Here is a 21,352-nt window from a genome sequence, read left to right as displayed (position 1 = left end):
GAGTTCTGTGTTGCCTCTTCTGCAGTGTGCTTTATATCTGTCAGGTTAGTGAACAAGCTTTATCCATTCATAGTTTGGAGGGGTATTTGGTATAATTTAGAATTTAAACCAGAGAATGACAATATTCTGACAAAAGGCCCATGCATACACTTAATTTGGAGACAATATTTAACTAACTGCAGTACCTGCAGTAGATTAAAGCATTCCTTAGTTGTTTTCCTCACAAGAGTTTTTTTACAAGGTGTGTGACATTAAATTTGCCAGGGTTGCTGCCTTGTTCCATGTGATGTCAGGATAGGGTTCACTCCATGACCTGAATTGGATAAATGGGTTTGAAAGTATTAAGTCAGGTTACTCTGCTCTTTTAATACTTATTTAAAATATTTTTTGCATGTTTATTAGTCTGCAGTGGGCTGGCGCCCTGCCCGGGGTTTGTTTCCTGTTTTGCGCCCTGTGTTGGCTGGAATTGGTTTCAGCAGACCCCCGTGACCCTGTAGTTAGGATATAGCGGGTTGGATAATGGATGGATGGATGTTTACTAGTTCACAATTTCAGAAGTTGACTGAGTTAGGATAGAAAATTGGTTCAATACATTTCTCAGCTTTCTCAATCCGCTCTCCCATCTCCCATCATTGACTGACTAATGCCTGCCTGTGCTCCTTTGTTAAATTATGGGTAATACTGTTAAAAAAAAATCTCTAAAAGACAATTATAAAGATGAGATTTGATGAATGCAACATGCTAGATACAACATTTATACATTCATAGTGTTTTTGTGAAAGTTTTGTTAAATTTATTTTAGCATGTGTTAGTAAGAATTTGTAATTTGTTTCTAAATAATTTTTGTATTGAAGACAGGACTCTTTGCCAATGTATCAGGAGTGAAGTGGGCCCCTCATACAAATGTGCAGTTTGATAATCTGATTAATGGATGAATGGGGGAAGAATAGAATTATTAAACTCAACCAACTTGTGTTTCCAGTGCCCAAACACTTAATAAATGTTATTAAAAGAAATTGTGAGGCTACACAGTGGTAAACATCCAACTATCCTAACATTTTTGTGTGTATTACAATCATCAGATATGATATAAGTTTGTATTTTTAAATAAAGAACACAATTCTATAGGTAAAATGTTAAATCATGTGTTGTGATACTGTTTTCAGTATAGTACAGGGTGAATAAAATTTAAGATCAATCCTGTCTTTTTCTATTAGTATTTCAATACTCTCCCAAATATTTTGGAATCGGGGGCTGTAATTAAACATATAAATATTCACTGTAATGAACAAAACATAAAATATTAGTCAAATCCATATGTGCAAAACATACAATTATTCAACTCAAAATTATATATCGAGCACATCTGTCTCGTTTAAAATTGTTCAAAATGTTTCCAGGGCAAGATCCAACCTGCGAATCCTGCAATTAAGTTCCAGCCTCATTGGGCCACATGTTTTGGGCGTGCGCCAAATTAACATTATTCTGAAACAAAATTTTTAAATGCAGGATCTAATTAATAACATTTTAAATTAAGCTCTTAAAGTACTAAGAAAGAAGATTCTCTCTCCATTTCTTTTTCTTCTCCATTTATCTTTATCCGCTTATTAATTCATCGATTTACGTATTTTTACTAGCTTTAAGTTTGACTCTGTTGGCCATGCTCTCTTTCTCAGGGGTGGGGGTTGATTTGTTTTCAATCCTATCTTTTTAAAAATGGATCTATCTGTATGTAATGTTGTGCAATTGCAATAAAATCAATAAAATGTTAAATATATATATATATATTAGTGTTTTGTCTTTGTAGAGTAATATATTGTTCTACTTTCCCCTTTTGTATTATTAATTTGTACCCTTTGTCAGAATGCCTTACAGACTTACCACTGTTTATAAGGTACTAGCAAAATACCCGCACTTCGTAGCGGAGAAGTAGTGTGTTAAAGAATTAATGAAAAAGAAAAGGAAACATTTTAAAAATAACGTAACATGATTGTCAATGTAATTGTTTTGTCACTGTTATGAGTGTCGCTGTGATATATATATAGCAAAATACCCGCGCTTCGCAGCGATGTCATGTGTTAAAGAAGTTATGAAAAAGAAAAGGAAACATTTTAAAAATAATGTAACATGATTGTCAAAGTAATTGTTTTGTGTATTTGGCATCCCATTTGGCATTCCAGCCAAGTTTCGTTTATTTTCGGGTTGTAATGTTCATCAAATTTATGTATCATCTGGTCCACTGGCGGACCGTGCATTTCACAACTAGGCTTTTAGTAGTGCTCCATCTGAATCAACCCGCCCCTAAACTAATTTATGGTTATAAAAACTATTGTAATATGCAGAAATACAGTATAAAGAGCTGCTGCATCGCAGATAGATAACTCCTGTAGCCACAATAAATGTTCCATCAGTTCCATCAAAAAGTCCCTTTCTATTGCCATCGAAGCTAATGCTGAAAGTCGAACCTGCCCTGTCGTATTTCTGGCATAAGTTTTAATTCGCTTTATGGCTGAAAATGTCCACTCGACAGAAGCAGTGTACACGGGAATAGTCACCGACAAATGTAACAATGTGTACCGCTGCCCCATGCTCTCATTCATAATTTTCTGATGAAAGAAGTCAAGGAGATCAGTGGGAGATTTTCCTGCAAAATCATTCATGGCATACATTACAGTCAGTTCTGTTTTTAGCCAAGACAGATCAAAAACTGCTGTGTGGCTCTTGTGTTAAACTGGAGAAGACTGCATGCGGAAAATTTTTCTTGTATTCCCAAAACCTCTGGGGGTTGAGGACGAACATCAGTTTTTCGTTTTTCTGGTCTATGTCTGCCAAATAATATTGTCCAGAATCCTGCCATGGAGTTGGCCATAGTGCGCGCGAGGATCTTGCGCTCAGAGCACCTGCGGTGCGTTCAGTGGGCTTGTAGAGTTCCTCATATCGGCTTCTATCCAATCAATGGGTCTGAATACGGTGACGTTGCCGTACGCCTGCTAGAGGGCCCTACTGACACCAATTCAAAATCTGATTGGTTGAAGCAACAGTTTAATCAACATTTATTCTTTGTTAGAGGGCCTGCAGAATGGATTGTCAAGGCCTCTCTGCCTGGCAACAAATGATGGCTGAAATGTGATTGGTTAAATGCTTTAATACAAAAATACATGTCTGGAAGCAGCACAACCATTGGATTAAACTTGTATTTCGTGAATATCTTGTGCGATCTTGCGATGTCCACGGCTTTATTTAATTTTAGCTCAGACCCGGCACTTAAAAGTTTCTGTCGCATTTTTGCTGAGGGAGGGTTTCCGCAGTAGCTGCTTTTATGAATATGCTAAGCACAGTCCTTTACCCGCAAATATTGACCTTATATGGGCAGGCACTCAATTATGTGGGAGGCGTGATGATGCGAGACGCAACTCCTCCTCACATGGCGACCGAGCTGCAGGCTGTTACAGTATATGGACGAAATTAGGTTACAGTTATGACCGTTACGTGTAGAATTTTGAAATGAAACCTGCCCAACTTTTGTAAGTAAGCTGTAAGGAATGATCCTGCCAAATTTCAACCTTCCACCTACACGGGAAGTTGGAGAATTAGTGATGAGTGAGTGAGTGAGTCAGTCAGTGAGGGCTTTGCCTTTTATTAGCATAGATTATAGTATATAACTTCTCCCCACCTTCCCTTCTACATCTATAACCTCAGGCAATTAGGTGTAGTTAAAGACAATCAGGAGTTAAGTTACAATTTAAACAATGTATTATTGGTAATATTCATAAATAATAACAATATGTGAAGTACATTTGAATATTGGCAAACATACAACCTGATAAATGGTGATATGTAGTTCAGGCGGCACACAGACTTGTTGACTTGTTACTTACAAATATCTCTAGTTAAGGCATCATTTCTGGTCAGCTTTCTTCAGAACAGGCCGCATGCCTCTCTCAATATGGCTGCCAAGCTGTGCTCTTCATTGTGTTGCCCTTTTCAGTTCATGGTGTGTGACATGGTCATTCATCAGTTTGGTAAGAGAGAGAGAGTGAGGGAGTGAACAAATTTATAGATGTCCTGTCCAACCCCTAGAGCCAATAGCTCGTCATGGTACTTAAAGGCTTCTGATAGAAGCCAGTTCCAAACAGCCATACTTCAGACCAATGGGTGAACAGAAAACATCTTAACACCTGCCATACCCCAAAACCATATGTTAAGGTAAAACCTGGCAGTTAGGCAGTCTGGCTTTCCTGAGGGGGGTTGAGAGAGACTTCAGAGAAATATTAGCCAAACTTGTTTAAGACACGTCCCCCAAAATCTGTTGTAAATTTCAAATAGACCCATTTCTGACAGAGGTGGTGGTGTTGTAAATATGAATGCTTCTCACTAATATAACACTAATATTACATTGCTTTGCCTAAGTTACAAATAAAGACATACAAAATATTTATCAACTTATATGTAAAATCTCTCATCACAACAATTAGTCAAATCAAAAATACAATCACAGAATAAGTATATGACTTGTTAATCTTATTTTGCACTAAAACCCCAGTCTGACCCAATACGTAGAGGAGGTTTTTAGTAACAAATGCCAATGATGTTATAGTGCTTTAGATTGATTAATACAACAGGGATTAAGCAGAAACATTGTCTGGAGCTGATCAGACTTTTGAATAAATTTTTGCCATACTCTAGAGAAGATCTACACAGTCCCGCACAAATAACATTTTTTCTAGTTTTAGATAATATAAGATCACATTTACCTGTTGACGTTTGCATTTGGGGTACATTAGAATTCTTCCAGTTGAGCAAGTTGGCATATTATTTGACATATTAACAATGTACAGTAGTATAAGAAATCATGTGAGTTTAACATTAGATGGTGTAGTTGCATTCAGTATAACTCGATACAGCAAATTCAGTTCTGCCTGCTAGATGAACAAATATATGGGCCCAAAATTGTTTTCAATTTTATATTAAATTGTTTTAAAGCTGTACAACATCATTCACAATAAGGGTCCAATACCAAATATCATTTAGACCATTTTAATCTGGAGAAGTGTGTCTATTGTACATTTTAATGTGAGTTACAACATGCTTTGCACAAACTGGTGAAGAGTTAATATTATAAATAATTGAATTCCACTCCTTACCTGAGATAGGTAGATCAGTCTCTTTCCCAATGTTGCCTTACATCGTCTAGCAGTGAGCACCGTGACATTGATAAAGTCTGGAAATACTACCAATATTCTTATCAGTTAAATATTATTAAGCAAGACCATTGATGGAGGATTCGGAAAGTCAGAAAAATTAAGTTCATGTTTTGCAAATAGAAAAAAAAATATGTGCTTGTTGAGAGAGAGAGCTGATTAAAAGGGGCAAACAAATTATAAATATAAAGATCTCTAAAGTCTGAAATACCTAATAACTTACATGAAATAAATACTGTATAACTGAATGGGGCTTGGAATCACAATTATTCTATAATGGAACCTCAGACATACTGTAGTATGAAATAAGCTGAATTTATCTAGTTTACTTGTGCAGAGGTTCCTAGGCTTCAGTAAAGTAACTTGAGCCAGGCTCAAATAATTCAACAAAACCCAAATATCCACAATTTAGTAAAGAACTATCCCCATTCTACTCTATGATAAGCTTTTTCTGCCTCCAGAGACCATACCACTTCTGGAAGCCAAGTTGCTAAAGGGATACATAGTACATCAGATAATATGTTTCAGATCATGAGCTGTCCTTTCTTATACCACCAGAATAACAAGATGGTAAAGTAATTTGACACTTTGACCCTAATTATCAACTTTCTAATTTCCAAAAGAGGGTTTTATACGATGTATATTTAGGTCTATAAAGATTTGGAAAGTGACATTGGTTTATGCAATGCAGTGGCTTTGTAATGAAGTAATCAAGATATGATTGAAATGTAGACTTTCAGCTTAAATAAAAATGATTTAACACAAATATTGTGTTAGCCATTTAGGAAAGACTTACATTTTCATACACATACCTTCACATTTTCAGAGGCTCAAAAGCAATTGGACAGATCTAACAAAATCTGCCTATAATCGTCATTTTCAATACTCTTGAAAATCCTTTGCAGTCGATGATTACTTAAATGTCTAGATCACATGAGAATTACCAAAGGCTGGGTGCACTACCTACTGATGTTTTGCCAGGCCTTTACTACACCTGTCTTCTTTTGCTACTTGTTTATTGGTATTTCTGTCTTCACTATTGTTTTCAGCAAGTGAAATGCTTTTTCAGCTAGTTTGAGGTGAGGCGATAGACTCTGCCATTGTAGAATATACCACTTCTTTGCCTTGAAAAGCACTTGGGTTGTGTTCTGCATTCAAAAATAATAACATTTCTGGTGTGTTAGATTTCATTGGTGAGTATGCTACATTAAACATACACCGAAGGTTTAAAGTTGTCTGCCTTTATTGAATCTGGTTTGGACATATGATATTACAGAAGGAACCATTTTCTCAATCCTTTTTCCTATAGCTTCGGAGAGTATCTTAACATCATTATATAGAAGTGAAATTGGTCTGTATGATGCACATTGATAAGGAGGGGATGACATATACAAATTGCTGTAATTCCTGAACCCTTTATGCAATTTGTATTTAAATACCCTCAAATTAAAGCTGGCATTCTGCACCTTTTTCTCACATTCATTATATACTTCAACATAAATATTACTTGGTTAAAAACCAAAATAACAATAACTTTATCAATGCCCAAATACTTATGGATGTAACTTACATTCATCCATGTTTTGTTTTCAGTGTAACTGTTTTTAATTTTCTGGACAAGCTTGCATACTTGCAAGTTATTAGTGCAACTTGTGGAAGATTAGGGTAGTTTGCTGGTGTTTGGCTGAGGAAAATTACTTTGCTATCACCAGTATAGCACGTGACACGTATTTACTATACACTGTATGAAGCATAGAAAGTACTATCTCTTGGTAATGAGTCTATAAAAAGGCTTAGTTTATGGATCTCAGTAAGAGTGGATTCTGAGTTTTTAGTTTTAAAAAACATACAGATATCTGTTTTGGGTTAGAATGCTGTTATAGCTTTACAACTATGCCTTCATTCAAGTAGATGCTACAGAAGCATTTACAGGAGTGACGAAATCTAAACAGAAGATTTTAAAAGAAATGGGTATATTAAATGGCTTTAAGCTAAGGTTCTATTTTCATGTTTGAAAGAGCGGCATTATAATATAGTGGTTACTGCTAATACCTCATTCTTTTCTGTGAAGTTTACAAATTGTCTACTTCCTTTTTTAAATTTAATTGATTTTATTGAAATCATACAACATTCTGTACAAAGTAATCAATTTTACAAGAATAGAATTGAAAACAAATCAGTCCCCACCCCAGCCCCTGAGAAAGAGAGCATGAGCAGCAGAATAAAACTTAAACCTTGTAAAAATAAGTAAATAGATACATTAATAAGTGAATATAGATAAATGGAGAAGAAAAAGAAAATGGGGAGAGAATCTGCTTCCTCAGTGCTTTAAAAGCTTATTCTAGAATGTTATTGATTAGATCCTGCCAGGTTTTGAAAAATTTCTGCACAGATCCTCTAAGTGAGAATTTTATTTTTTCCAATTTTAAATAATATATAACATCAGTTACCCACTGACTTAAAAGAGAAGAGTTAGGATTCTTCCAGTTTAGCAAGATAAGTCTGCGTGCCAATAGTATAGTTAAGGCAATCACAGTTTGTTTGTCCTTCTCCTCTTTAAGCCCATCTGGGAGTACACCAAACACAGCTGTTAATGGGTTAGGAGGGATTGTGACACCAAGGCTCCCAATTATCTCCTTCCATCTTGGAGTTAATCTCCAAGTATTCAGGTCCCCACCCTACCCTCTTTTTGAAAAAATGTGCTTGCTAGCTTAATTGGTGACTTTATAATTGCACAATATGAATGGCTCAATATGTGTGTGAATATGTCTTACTAACAGAATATAATGTAATCCATCCAGCCACTAGCCTCGGTGGTCCTTAAATAAATTAAGCGGATATGATATTTGATTAATTTAGTAATGAGTAAGTTGTTGAGTACCATGCTTATTGTCTAAACAGTCCAAAGTGTGTGAATTAGTGTATGAAAAAAGAAGGAAACTTAAGCAAGTAGAAGATCTGAGTGTAATTCAAAAGACTGATTTGGTGTGTTTCTCCACTAGTTCCTATGCCTAGGAGGATCTATCATGCCAGGGTTTGTGATAACGTGGAAAAAATTAAAGATAGTGTAAATGTCACCTTAATTATAAATTTATTTTATATAATTTTATAAAGATTATGTTAAAAATAAATTTAAAAGGACACTCAGTGATAACATTTATGACCTATTTGGGTTGATAGCAATGCAAAAAATGGGTTCCATTCCAGGAATACACAAGCAAATTATGTTGTTAGGTATTCAGGGAATTCTTAATATTATAGACTCTTTATGACTTCTTGTGACAAAGTACACTGCTACATAAGCTTTTGCTTCATCTGAATTGGAACACAAGTAAAGAGTTAAGTTTTAGAGGGAAAGCATGTGTTATTTTCTGTTCAAATTGTACAGAAGTGAAGGTAAAATTAAAAGCATGTCTAAAGTTTTTTTAGAAATGCTATCTGAGCAAAAATGCAAAGTTTTACAGTAATAACTGGAAATGGAAATACTGTCACGCAAGAATAATGCTATATGTGCGGTTCCAGACACAACTGTGCATATTTAATAACAGACACTTTACAACAGCCAACTTTGGAATTATCTTCTTACTGTGTTAGGCTTAAACATCTCTAGGATTGCACATTTTTTCACATTTTGGAATCGATAGATCACCCTCTTTTATTCATTAGTAACCATGAATTAATAAAATAAACCTCCTGTTTAATAACACAGGCAGAAATCATGGTCAGAGTGAGTCATAGTCAAAATCACATTAAACCTTTCAATTATTTGGTTTTCTCTTAATATTACTTTACCAAAACTACATTTTGGCCATTTTCTTTTGTGATTCAAAATGCAAACAAAGTGCAAACAGGTGCATGTGTGACCCACTCATTTTTACAGTGGCGGAACACTGATATCAAGCCTTGCACCACTGTCTGCTCTGTTGGCTGGAAATAAGCATGCTTGCCGTCAACATTATCATGGCTCCCAAGAAACATAATGATGAATGCTTAAAAAAAATAACAACAAAAATTATTTTAAATGAATCACAACCTTCCAAAATTTGGAACTGTTAAATAAAGAACAAAACAGATACGATAGATTACTACTACAGTACTACTTTCCACCACCAGTCCACAGTTCTATCTAGCACTGAGCAAGCCTTCTTCACCAGCTTGTCCAGCCTCTTCAGGTTCTTATCTGTCATACTGTCTCCCCAACCCACGGCAGCAAAGATGAGGACACCGGCAACAACTGTCTGATAGAACAAAGACAAAATTTCACTACACATGCTGAATGATTTGAGTCTTCTGAAGAAAAACAGCCTGCTCTACACCTTCATGTAGAGGACATCTGTGTTCACAAACCTGTCCAGTTTGTCATTAAAGTGGACACCTAGTATTTATAAGTCTCTACCACCTCAATGTCCTTCACTCTGATGATAACTGGCCGAAGAGGGGGCTTAGACTTGCATATATTTACAATCATCTCCTTGGTCTTTGTTGTGCTCAGAATCAGTTAGCTCTTTTGCTCCAGTTATTATTTTTAACAATGGAGGGTTGGATTCTGTTGAATGCACTAGAAAACTTCATATAACCACCCAAAAAGGATTTGGTCTGGTGTAACATAGAAGACTGCACCCTCAACAACAATGTGCTCCTGGCATGCAAACTGTAGGGGGACCAGTGCATATTGTCTGAGGCGATGCAGAAGCAGCCACTCCAGTGTCTTCATGATGTGTGATGTGAGGACCACTGGTCTGTAGTCATTTATTTCAGGTCGTCGCTCAGTTTTGGGAACCAGCAAAAGACATGATGTTTTCCACAGAGCTGGGACCCTCCCACTTTGAAGACTTTGAAGAGTTGATCTGCATACTCGTTCAGCAGTTTTGTGCACATGCCATTTGGACTAGCTGCCTTTCCAGAGCGTAGTCTCCTCAGCTGCATCCTCACCTCATCTGCTTTTAAGAGTGGGGGAATGGGACCCAGTGTAGCAGATATCGCAGCAATGTTGTCAATGATGCTGCAATGCTGAGGAGCAAAACTGCCTCTGCAATGGTGGGAAAAGTATGGCTACTTCAACTCCAGAGGACTATATTTGACGCCATGTGCTGTCTTTCGTAATGAAAGAAGGTACTCCCTTGTATAAAGTATGTTACTAGTTATACTAGAAGCTACAGTAGGTAATCCTTCCAACTAGCCATTTAACAAGGTATGTTACAAGCTGTGCTACACCTCGAAGTGGTGCACAGCTGCAGGAAAGTTGCAAAAAAATTAATAACATTAATCAGGACATGGTCTAATTCGATCCTGGCAGCAATCAACTTTTGCAGCATTGAGAAAATTTTGCATATATGTCAACAACAACTACGGGTGTCTTTGAGTATTTATTGGACCATGCTTGTTTCACAAGGAAAGGAAATGGATATCCATATTAGAAATGTAGAAGCTGAATGGATAAGCAGTGTGCTAAAACTAAAATGCATGTCATTATAGTATATGTATAATTGGAGTGACAGAGATCAAGTAAAATCTTTCTTTTAGAGGTCAGGAATAGAATTGTCAAAGTCATGTGCAGAGGCTGATACACACAACATTAGATTGATCACCAAAGAGTTGTTGCTAAAGTTGAAAAAATAAAAGTGAATCAAAACAAGAATCTGGACCTACTGTAAGTTGATTGTTTGCTGAAGAGTTATACTGAATGAGTTTTTCCTGACTGGTTTTGATTTGTAGCTCTGTGCACTTCCATTCCTTACATGAACAGAACTTTAAAGTACAAGGTTTATTTTGTAAAACTTTTAAGGGATACATTTTTCATTTTATTGATGTTCTCTAAACAGAATTGCACCTTGTAATCTGTTTTATAATCTTACTTTCATTTAGTACTGTGCACTAACATAAAAATAAACTGCTTAAAAAACTTATGTACAAGAACTGGCCTCAGTAAGCACTTCACAAACTCAATGAAATTAAAAGATTTTTCTAGTTTGCACAGCACCAAGCAGGAAGCAGCTTCCAAAATACAAGTACATCGCAAGGCACAACTGTGCAAGATTAATTCACATATAAATATAGTCTGGATGTTTGTAAATGACATTAAAAGAGAAATCAATCAAAATAATGAAAAAAAAAATCTTTTACACACAGTAACATGATAGAGTCATACCTTGCTGTTTGGCCCCCCACACACACAATCAAACCAGCATATATGTATATGTAGTATCAGCTTAGCAGGTAATACTTACTCACTTACTTAATGCTATACAGTAGGTGTCAATGTTCAAATCTACACCTTGGTCAGTGTGTGAGGTTTGCCTGTTCTCATTGTGTCTGCGTGGGTTTTGATAATTTTTGATCATTCTGATCCTATGTTTTGATGGTTTTAATGCGACAAATGCTATTCGATCATGCATTCTAAATGCCATCTTTTGCAGCTTTAGGTTCACCAGCAGAAAAACAGTTGTGAGTTACTCTTTATTCCATATAAATTTTGCAAAGTGTAAATTAATTCATACCATATGTATAACCCAAAGGCACAAAGGAATGCCCTATTTTTATCATATTAGCGCAATATATCAGCTCATTTATTAATTGCTGGTCATAGTTCAATAATTAATTAATGGACAGATATTGCTCAGCTCAGTTTATAATACAGTGAAATGTATTTTGTATAGTGCCCTTTACTGAGTGCAGGAGCTGAGCACAGTGACAAATTTTCAGGTAAATTCAAGTATAGATTATGATAATTACTAAATACAGAATTAGTACATATAAAGATACAGATTTGTCAGAACAAACAGAAGGCAAAGTAGAAACTGATTAACATAAGTGGAAGCCAACAGTTTCTGTCTGTTAACTGTTGTGTCTATTAACTGTTTAGCAATAGGTGTTAACGACAGAAGGAATGAAAATTGTAATACAGAAAATCACAGATTAAGTCGTTGACCATCACTGTCCAGGAGACCTCGGCCAACTAGCCTCTCAAACCTTCCTGTTCTAACTCTGTAGTAGAGTCTGTGCTGGGCTGTCCAATCTGGTAAAAGAAAATTTTAATTTGATGATTGTAATTCTCCTTTATCTCAGATGATTTTTTTCATGGGTAGGAGAACAGCAGTAGAGCACGAGTAGAGTAAAGGAAGGTTAGTAATGGATGGTAAATTTTGTATTACTTGTATTTTTGTGCAAATGGCTAACAGACAGTGATGCAGTATGCAGAGTTAATCAACATCTCTCGTCAGGGTATGCTAGACTACAGTATAGAGTGTTCAGCATGGATTTAAAAGCTGAGACTGAAGGGGCATCTCTTATATTAACAGGCAGATCATTCCACAGCTAAGTTTATAACTGAAAGCTCAATATTTGACTATATTATTAATTGTTGGAATCTTAAGTAGGTTGGCATCTTAAGATCTTAATGTGAGCTTTGGTTTGTAAGTAATGATAAGTTCAGTTAAGTAAGCAGAGCCTGAGCTATTTAAGGCTTTACTTTTTAAAAAGAGGATTTTGAAATCAGCCCAGAGCTTAACTGGGAGCTAGTACAAGGACTTCAGAACTCTAGTTATGTCTTTGTACTTTCTTGTTCTTGTAACAATTTTTGCAACAGCATTTTGAATTCACTGAAAGTTGCACAAAGAACGATTAGTACAGCTAGTGAACAACACATAGTACTAGTCAATCCTACTAGAAATAAATGCATGAATTAATTTACCAGAATCTTGCATATTTATAAAATTCCTTAATTTTCCAACATTTTTAACATGGAAAAAACATGTTTTTGTATAGTTTTGTAATGTGTGTTTTAAAGCACATATTAGTGTCAAAGATGTCTAAATTACAAGTTGATTCAGTAAAACTAATAGTAATTCCTACTGAGTAAAAACAAAGTGACTGAATGTTGCTGCAGTCAGCATCATTCCCCCAATAAATAACATTTCTGTTTTTTCTTTATTCAGAGACAAGTAGTTCTCATCCATCCACTCCTTTAACTCACTGACGCAACTAATTAAGGACAGCATCAGAAAAACAACATTTGGTCTAAAAGTAAGGTATAACTGTGTGTCATCTGAATACGAGTGAAAATAATGTTTTGTTTTTTAAACATAGTTCCCAATGGAAGCATGTGAAATCCCAGTACTGAGACCTGTGGGACAACATGTTTAACTTCTGAGTATAATAATGAACTACTGTCACGATATTGCTGTACGTTCTGGAATTGATTTGATATATCAAACATTGTGCTTAAATCTAACAGCGTAATTACTGTGCAATTTCCTTCATCAGGGGACATTAGAATGTAATTTATAACATGACTCAGTGCTGTTTTGGTACTCAGAATAGTGTGGGAGCCACACTAGAATTTCTCAAAAAAAACTTTGCTATGTAGGGTTAGAGTGAACTGAGTGGCAACTACTTTTTCATTTATTTTAAAAAGGGTAAATTTGAAATGGGTCTATAATTATAAAGCATGTAGGGCTTTAGCTTTGGCTTTTTAATAGTGGTCTGATAACTGACATTTTTAGTGCATTTAGAACTATGCAATTTAGTAATGAACTGTTGATAATGCTGGCAGAACATCCATGTTTTATCCATCCAATTTTTTAGTAATTTTGTTAAGATTGAGTCTAAGGCCCATGTAGTAGGTTACACTTTAAAGTTATGACTTCCTGTTCTGTTACCAAATTAAAATTACTAAAGTGGTGTGTAGGGTATGATAGGGTTTGCCAGTCTAGTATAAGGCTTGCAAGCTGATGCTGAAATCTGGGATTTCATAATGTCAGTTTTATCATTATAGTAGAACTCCATAAAGTCTGCACTGCTAATGTCTGTAAGTATTTAGCATTGTAGTTATAAGAATTATCATTTGAAGAGTAAACATGTATTATTAACTGTTGTTATTTATTAATCTAGAATAGTAGTGTGAGTGGGCTATAAAGAGCTTTTTTATACTTTTTCCGACTTTGTCCATGCAATTTGGAAGCCCTGTTTTCATGTACTGTAAATGACCTGGAAGAGCACAGAATGTGATGTCATCTATGTGTCAGCTCTGATGTTCTATCACAATTCAAGATTGTGGATATATTTCTAAAAGAGACCTTGCTTTGATATTCTGGTTCTTGATTTAATAGAAATGTTAATATGCTTATTTGATTCTGATTTTTGGTTCACGCACTGTATAGAATTGTCATTTTAAATTACACTTTTTGTCAATAACTTTATACTGTTGTGACTAAGGTTGCAAAAATGGTCAAAGTTCTGACTTGACCCGACTGAGATGTTGGCAGCGGTTCATAGTCTAAACCCTCCAATGTGGCTAAATTAAAATAATTCTGTAGAGCAGACTTCTCCACAGCAATGCTAAAGACTGATCTCATGTTCCCAAAAGCATTTAATTACAGTTTTTGCTGATAAAGGTGGCACAACAATTACTTTGTCGCATGGGTAGTATAGATGTTAGTGAACTTTTTTCCTACAATAAATCAAATCATTTGAAAACTGTGTGTTGTGTTTACTCAGGTTGTCTTTTGTATTATATTAATTTTTTTGGAAATCAGAAACAACTAAGTGTTATGAATAACCAAAAATAGACAAATTCAGAAAGTGGGCAAACACTTTTACACTGCACTGTATATTATTTTACTTTTATCAGTGAAGTACAGAATGGCATATTCTACATTTATTTTGCTTAAGTCTGCAGCTTAATTTCTTGCCTTGCAAATGAAAGTGTGCTATAAATATAAAAATGTATTTGATTTATACCTTTTGATATTACTGCAAATGGGGAAGAGATTAACATTTGCAATCAGGTTATCAAGAGATGAGCTGCATGATCATGGATTTTACAGTTTCTGTTAGTGTCTTTCAGCTTATCTGGGATCAGTTCGAAGGGCCAACAGTCTTAGCATTGAGGCCCATTCATCCCTTTTCCCAACCACCTCTTGCTGTGGAATCCCAAGTCATTCCCAATCCACCTGGGAGATGTAATCCTGGCAGAGAGTCCTGGGGTTTCCCTGGGGTCTCCTTACAGCTGGTCATGCCCATAAAAGATGCCCTCCACAGAGAAGTGTTACGTAGTAATTCATATCAGAAGCCCAAAACCACCTCAATTAGCTCTTCTTGATGCAGAGGGTTAGTGGTTCTAGTCCTAGCCTCTCCAGATTGTCTGAACTTTTCACCTCAAAGGGAGAACTCAGCCACCCTGCACAGAAAATTTGTTTCAGCAAACTTTTTACCCACTATTTCGTCCTTTCAGTTGTTACCTAAAGATCATGACCATAGGTAATGGTAGGGGTGTAGATTGACTGGTAAACTGAGAGCTTTGCCTTCTGGATGAGCCAAGGATATACCCCTACTGCCTCCATGCTGGAGTTCCAACTATATGGAGCTTGCTTCAGTGTGCGCCAATAGAGTCTAGCTTCAGACCTCCAGAGCTCCACATAGTTACAGTACGATTAAGATTAGAGTTCTGGGAGGGTTGTCTGACTTGAAAAATGCAACAGTGTCCATTAAGTCAGGTCCACCTACTTAGAGCTCCAGGGTGGAGGCTTAAGGCTGCAGAGATACCAGACTTGGCTCAGATCCTTCTTCACTACTGCGGAGCTGTATAGCAACCGCATAACTGCACTTACTGCTACAATCTGTCTGTTGATCTTACCATCCCTTTTCCACTCACTCATGAATAAGACCCCAAGATAATTATGCTCCACTTGAGTCAGAATATCAAATATCACTCGGAGAATAGAGTTCACCTTTTTTTAAGGAGGACAATTGCCTGAAATTTGGAGGTGCTGATCCTTATCCCTGCTGCTTCACATTCGGACACAAATAATCCCAATGCATGCTGGAGTTCACAGCCTGATGATGCTAACAGGACCATGTTATCTGCAAAAAACAGTGACACAATTCTAAGGCCAGCAAACTCTGCCTTTATATCTTGTCCATGAAAACTGAATGACTTTACTCAAATATTAATTCAAAAGTGGCAAATGTAAGAATTATTAATAAATAAGCTGTAAATATATTATAGAAATCATTCAATTTAGTATTTGTCTAATTACCTCAGATTGAAAGAAAATAGCTAAACTATTTACAAAGTGGATGTGCCCTTTTTTATATACTAAGCACACGAAGCAGGCACATTTTGACTGCTCATTAGAAATTATAGTATATGCTTTTTAAAATATTTAGACTTTCCATGTTTTGTGTTCTACATTGCTTTTGTGGTCATTACTGACATTAACACTACAGTGTAAATGGTATGTTATTGCATTTTTGCAATATGAGTGTTCTTTTCAACTCCAGACCAAACATTTCCATGTTTTTTAATTGATAAGAATTCTGTTTGAAGAACTTCAGTTATTGTTTCATATGTAGAATTACTTTCTCATGTTTTGTATGTATTTTGCCTAGAATTTTCAAAGATTTCTTAATTTTTGTCAGTGTTTGTGCAATGACATTTTTTTTCTCAGTCTGAGATTTTGACTATTCAGAAATTCGCTTAATTTCATATTTTTTTTAATAAAGTCCAATGAAATGAAACACATTTTTCTGTAGACTGACATATAGGAGCTAATGTCTACAAATGACAAGTAAAAGAAAAATATCTATGGAATGAAATCATTGCTGAAAAAGGCATGCAGGTGTGCTGATCAAAAAGAAAGTGTCATCCAGCTTCTGCTTAGATTTCAGTTTTGAGTAGTTCAATCTTTTTTCCTCCCTGTACTGTATAATGAAGTACCAATTACAGTACCTCACTTAATTCAATTTTTAATATGTAACTCATGATTATATATTTTCATTACTCTCTGAATTAATGGTGCAGAATGCAAACTGAAAGTGTTATACATGTGGCACAAATTTAGGGGAGGAGATAGGATGACTTGTTTTGTATTATTTCATTTTTGTAGTAATTTTTGATGGTTGTGCTGTTTTTTGTGTTTGATTTCAGTTAGTTTGTTTCAGTTTCATTAATTTGGAGATTTATTGATGCTCATTTGACACAGAGAAATCCATTCATCCTTTATTGAACCCACTTATCCAAATCAGGATTACAGAGTAAACTCGGGACACTAACCACATCACTGTCAAAAATTCTAATAGAGATAAAAGTAAGCACCACAAGCAACCATAATTAATTTTTTTTTAAAGAAATGTGCAATCATCATGTCAACCTATAACCACTTATCACACCAATTCATCTAATGCGGATATTTATATTGCAAATAACAATTTGATAAGCAGTGATTCAAAATTATAATATTGAAAGTATTACATGTTGTGGCTACCAGGTGAGCACCAGCTCCCCATTCCCGACACAGACAGACACGGACTCAAGTCTCTGCAACAAATTGTCTTATATTTAGGTCTGGAAAACATTTCCCAGGTTTCCCACCAGCACAGCACAGCACAAAGAACCACGAAGCACAATATACAGTTAAACACCTTTTTGTCTTTTTCTTTCTTTCTTTCTTTCTTTCTTTCTTTCTTTCTTTCTTTCTTTCTTTCTTCTTTTATGCTGTACCCAGTAGTACCTCTGGTGGCCCATTAGCGTGGTGTAGAAGCACTTCCAGGTGAGGCAAAAGCCCAACAAAGTAAGGCTTCGCAATCTCCCCCAGTACTTTCATTTCAGAGATGTCCCAGATGGATAAGGGCCCATTTTAATTCAATGTGAAGACTTATTATCAATGAGAATGTTTTTAGATTGTAAATATTGTGAATATTCATTATTTACAAATTAGTTACTCTCTCTCTCTGTATTTATATATATACAGTATATGATAACAGTACTTTATGCCCTTTGTACTGTAAAATGTGCTTTATTTTTAATTTATAAGAAATGTATACATATAGGTATTCTGTGACATATCTTTGAATGCTTTTTCTCATTTTCTCTTTTATTTACCCATTTCTTAACTGTATCTAAAATCTGATGACGAGCAAACAGCACTGCAGGCAAAGGTGCAAATAGCATCAAATGTTGAATGCTAAAGGGAAACTGTTACTTCCCTGCATGTGTCTGCTCATTTCAAATGACCAAGTAATGTTTCTCTGAAGTCATTGCTACAAGTTAGCATTCTGTGATGTAAATATTTGGATACAAGGGAAACAACTCTATAGAAAAGGGCAAATATAAATGAAAAAGGAAACCTAACTATTTAATGTTTTAGCAACAAAACATTTCAGAAATTTCTTGCAGTAAGAAAATGAAAAAGGAAAGCTTGCTAAATAATGAGACCAATTAAAAATAAAAATGATGCACTGATACATTGATTGGAATAAAAATCCTCTAGCCATAGGGGTCCCCATAACTGAACATCAATATAATGTTTACAGTGCTATGATGCTTTTAGAAAACTTGCCCTTTGTCTTTCTGGCTTTCTGTTTGTAAATGTAGGCTTTAAGGAATTAATGAACTAAAATTAGTTGTTTTTTTATTATTGGGTAGAGGGGAGCATCTGGTTTTGTATGCACTAAGCTAAGGTGTTAATGAAATTCTGGACATGGTAGGTTTACATCTCATTCTATAGATGTTCTAATTAACCAAGTATTTTTTCATGGTTACCTTTCACATGAACTTATTTTGCATAAAGACTACTAATTTAAAAAATACTACAACATGTGTCTGAGCTAAGGTACCTTCTTGAAAGGATACTTTTACAAAGGGTCAACTGATATTCACTATTAGATTAGATCTGAATAAATAGATTTTACTAAAATGGTTTTCAAAAAAGCAACTAGCTCATAAAAAGCAGAGAAAGCAGGTCATTATATATCTGCTTAAAGAAACAATTAAGAGCTCAAACTTAAATAATTTCCCTTCCATTTTATTTTTTACAAAAATGGCTAAGGTTATTGCATTTTAGTTAGAACTATTCAACTTAATTGTATCAATTAAATAAGTCCTTTTATTGAGCAAAATTATGGGCTGATTAGTTAATTATCATAAAAGGGATAACATGTTATCAAACGAATGTCATACCAATATCTGTGGAATTGTTTTAATAATAATAATAATAATACATTTTATTTAATAGGCACCTTTCTTATCACTCAAGGTCACCTTACAATAAACTTAAACAACAACTAGTAAAATAAAAACAAGAGAATAATAAATCATAAATCAATAATTAGCAAACAAACAAATATGACAGGCAGTAACAGTGTAGAATTCACAATTGATATGCCAGCTTGAAAAGATAATTTTTGAAGGCAGTTTTAAACTGTGCTATTGAATCAAGCTGACGAATATGAGAGGAAAGAGAAATCCAGAGTTGAGGAGCACTAGGAGAGATGCTCGAGCTCCCATAGAACAGAGTTTGATGTGTGGTACAGAAAGCAGAGCTGCAGATGAGGATCTGAGTAAGCGATAGGAGTGTCAGTCTGGAGGAGATCAGTGAGGTACGGGGGAGCAAGGTTGTGGATTTAAATGTTTAAGAGCAGTATTTTGTATGGTATTCTGTAGTTAACAAGGAGCTAGTGAAGCTGAGAGAGAATAGGTGTAATATGTTCAGTTTTAAGGTTCAAAACTGAATGAATAACCACATGTAGATTATAGTTATATTTGTCAAAGTCATTCCCAAGAGGGAGGTGTTTGCTTTATGTTTAGTTGTGAATAACCTCACTGAAGAAATGATTTGATTAGAGGAAAAAAAAATACATTTAATTAAAGCTGTGTATTTGTACAGTTAGAGCTGTGATTCCATAGTTGGCATTTAGGGAGATTGCCTTTAATACTCAAGATGTGCATCCCCTCTGTTCTTTTTAATTATTGGAAATGGGATATGAAGGTGTAGTCAAAGCTCAAAAAAACCAGCAGTGGTACCTGAGGTTTACATTATTCCTGTTTCCAGGAGATATTGTCCTTTTGGCTTTATCTGCTAATCATTTCTACCCTGCATTGAAACAGTAATGCTACTGGATTGCGAACTGGTATCTCCAAGGTCTTGGTGTTTACCCAGAATAGATTACATTTGTGGGTTATGATGCCTTAGGTGAACAACAACATTTATTTATATAGCACATTTACATAATGTACAACAATGTACTATAGCTCAAAGTGATTTACAAGATGGCAAAGAGAAAGTTACAAGAAAAGAAAAGGTAATTAGGTAATAGAAACAAATTATGAAATACGTAATTAAGCCTAACTTGTTTTTAAAAGTCCACTTAATGGCCCCTTTTACACACAATTCCAGATAACCGGAATTTTGCGTGTGAAACAATAGTCTAACAAAAACTATTACTGTGTATCTAACCTCCTTAGTAAAAGTTTGACACAATGAATTTGTGCATTTCTCAAGACAAAGTTTTTGTCCTTTGCACCAGTTTAAAAGCCATCATCAAAAAGGCTCCATCATCTGTTTTGAAATTAGAATGCACCCTGTTTTACTGGCAATGAAGAATTTCATCTTTCTATGTCTAATGGACAAATATTAAATGAGTACCTACCACAAGATGAGAAAACCTGCAACAGTAGTCTTTTTTTTTAAATAAAATGGTCCTGTAATACCAAGTGAGCACAAAAAATAGAAAATTGCAACTCCTGGCTAATGTATTAGTTTTTCTACATGAATATTTGGATTCTCTGGAGATGAGGGTACTCAGGGCCTGAGTACCACTGAGCATATAGGTTGCTCAATCAGACCTAATAATCAGGTTGATGAAGTAGGCATCCTCAGCTGCCTTGTTCTGAAGCCACTTAGGAAACTTAAATCGGTGATTAGGATCATTGTCAGTAACATCTTTGGATTGTACTTTATGATTTCCACAGAGATTTTCAGAATAACCTTTCCATGCTCATCATTCAACTCTCATCAAGTTAGAGACTCAGTTCCAAATACTCTTCACTATTGCCTTTGCACGTTACACATATAATTTTTAGTGCAATTTCTTAATCAACTTATTTTGCTGATTTAGATTGTCAAGCAATTTTTGACTATAAAATAATACAATATGTAGCATCCCCTGAATAAGAATTAATCTATGCATCGAATAACACAAAATATCAAAAACATGTCCAAAGAATTTTGATCAGGAAATTATAATTTTTAACAAACCTGTAAAATATTTTAATCCCTAGTAATATTTTCAGTCATAAGTTAAAAAAATCTGCTACTTAAATAAGCACAACTACTGTTTAAACTACTGATACACCAAAATTGAAATTCTAGGGC

The 21,352-nt window shown here is 35.2% G+C and overlaps 1 protein-coding gene across 15 annotated transcripts in view; it reads left to right on the top strand.

Annotated features, from left to right (window-relative positions):
• LOC120526013 (myelin transcription factor 1-like protein) overlaps positions 1-21,352 on the top strand; it is a 614,625-nt gene that overhangs the window by 336,970 nt on the left and 256,303 nt on the right. Inside the window, exon 2 of one of the 15 annotated variants that reach the window (XM_039748835.1) lies at positions 13,136-13,223. The exons of the other annotated variants lie outside the window; for them this stretch is intronic. The gene's annotated coding sequence lies outside the window, so the exon portion shown is untranslated. The remainder of the gene's footprint in view (positions 1-13,135; positions 13,224-21,352) is intronic. 15 annotated transcript variants of the gene reach the window in all.

Source organism: Polypterus senegalus, chromosome 3, assembly GCF_016835505.1.
Source record: "Polypterus senegalus isolate Bchr_013 chromosome 3, ASM1683550v1, whole genome shotgun sequence".
Lineage (NCBI taxonomy): Eukaryota > Metazoa > Chordata > Cladistia > Polypteriformes > Polypteridae > Polypterus > Polypterus senegalus.
The sequence above is the reverse complement of the archived record's forward strand: the minus strand, read 5'-3'. Positions and strand labels throughout refer to the sequence as shown.